The 2,226-nt window shown below is 41.8% G+C and overlaps 1 non-coding gene across 1 annotated transcript; it reads left to right on the plus strand.

Moving 5' to 3' along the window:
* The first annotated feature begins 1,931 nt into the window (after window positions 1–1,931).
* trnav-uac (transfer RNA valine (anticodon UAC)) lies at window positions 1,932–2,004 on the plus strand. The gene has a single exon. It is a non-coding gene; the product is annotated as a tRNA-Val (tRNA).
* The last annotated feature ends 222 nt before the right edge of the window (window positions 2,005–2,226 follow it).

Below are 2,226 nucleotides of genomic sequence, written 5' to 3' on the forward strand. Positions count from 1 at the left end.
AGACCTGCGCGCACTTCTCGTGCACGTGGGCTGCATTGGGGAAAGAAGTAGCCCGCGCGACGCCAAGGCAATAATAGCTTAATGAAATATTGGAAAATATAACCAAATCGTGTCCGTCCTGTTACAGTTAAAATGGCATTGCTTATGAATTGCCCATCACTTTCTCTTCTGCGCGCGAGGGGGCGTAGCTAGAAATTATGAGCTCCATTTTATGTTCTCAGTGCCAGTGTCCATCCATATGGTGTCCATGTCTACAAAGCACGTGCACACACCCACAATTTAATGTATGTTGCTGAGTTGCTGTAGTTTTTTTTTTTAAGTGTCCCATCTTAGCACAGTGCTGGATGGAGCCGCTAGATTGCGCCCAGAATAGCAGTTCAATCTGAATATTCCACGGTTCTATTATGGCTGACTTATACTTTCTATTTGCCATCCAACCGATCAAAGGTGTCAAAATAAACACCACGTGCCTTTGATGTGTGAAATTAGCACCAAGTGGACTTTATGGTGCACAGACACCTTTCAAACTGTGCTGCCTGAAATTACATCATGTGTCACAATAGGTTAGTATCAAGTATCAAAGTGACAAGTGGTATCGCGAGTGACATCATCACCATTACAAAGTATAGATATGTCTCTAAAGCGAACTGGAAACTGTATTACAAAGTTGGCACCCATTCCATTCCTGTGGAAGTAGCCCATGTGCGTACTCCAAAGTGACCCAGTTATTATGCTTTTGGGCCCATCCTTCTCCAGCTGAGCCACACTTGAGAGGTAGACAAGTTTTAGTCTAAAAATGTCCCTACTAGAGCTTTTCCTTTGCACATTACTGGCTCAGTTTGGCTCCTCATCTTTGGTACCAGGCTCTTCATTTTTCACTGCAAATATTGTGCAGCCTGAAAGTCATAGCAACGCAGCATGAAGCTGGGGTGATGTTGCCGTCGACATGACCCACAGGTTAAAGGAGAATATGGACGGAATGTTGTTCTTAACTCTTGGTATGTGGGAGTTTGTCATAGCAAGGAGTCGTAATTTTCAGAATTGGCTGAAGTCTGCAAGATAAAAGTCTAACGGAAAAAAAATACTTAAAGGAGAGTTTTGGTTTAGACAATGAGACGACTCAGTGGTAGTGATGTGTCTCTCTGACAAATTGGTGGTCTGCAGGGTTTTCACGTCACCTTCTGTTATCACCCGAGCTCACTTGGAACTTCACTAGAGGTGATAGAAAGAAAGTAGCAGGTACCAAGAATTATGCACAGCTTTTATCTGGATGGAAAAGCAAAAAAGTTGAGTAGAGTCGAGCTGGTACTGTGCAATGGAAAAGCGACATATATCAGGATTCATCTTGGATTATGTGATTTCTCAGCTTCTACACTTTAAACTGGTTTGAAAAATGGATGAGTCAGTAAACTTTGATTTGTTTCCTAAACAGTTGCAGCAAATGAGCCCCGAGTTAAGACATTTTTGTCAAACCACTTTTTCTTCCATTATTGGTATGAAAACATGCTCGTTGAAACAAAGCGAGGCCTGCACGTCTCATGAATCCGTGTAACAGTGCACATGATTAAATTAGTATGCATCTGTGAACATCAGAGTTAGATTCAAGGCTGCACACCTCCTCAGACTTGTAAATGACAGTGCCAGTGTCGCCTCAGAGAGAGAAACTGAAACTTCTCGCTCACTGAGGTATTTTTAATCATTTAAGGGGATGTAGAGAGCTGAATTTCCTCACAGTGACAGGGAAATGCTGAAATTATTGACAATACAAAGAGCTGCAAAAAGCTACTTGAAAGGACTGTAATGAAGGAAACAATGCACTTAAGGCCCTATTAGCCCTATTAGTTCTAGATTTTAAAGTCTTCTTGGAGAGTTTTATGACATTTTCACTCTGCACCTGCAGGAACAACATTACCTCTGCTATTGACTCAAGTGGTTCCATAGTGTAGTGGTCATCACGTCTGCTTTACACGCAGAAGGTCCTGGGTTCAAACCCCAGTGGAACCACCTCAATCTATATATGTGTTTTGTCTGCTGGTTCCTCTCTTCCTTTGACTACCCCCATCCTCAATAATAAACAGAGTAGAACTATCACCTTTCTTTTCAGTTTCAGCTTAAAAACTGAGAAATTACAACATTACAAAAGTAGAATTCATGGCAGAGCAGCTGTATTGGATTGCATTAGATTGTACAGATCTACCTAATAAAATGGCCACTGGTGATACGAAC

Source organism: Channa argus, chromosome 7 (genome assembly GCF_033026475.1).
Source record: "Channa argus isolate prfri chromosome 7, Channa argus male v1.0, whole genome shotgun sequence".
NCBI lineage: Eukaryota > Metazoa > Chordata > Actinopteri > Anabantiformes > Channidae > Channa > Channa argus.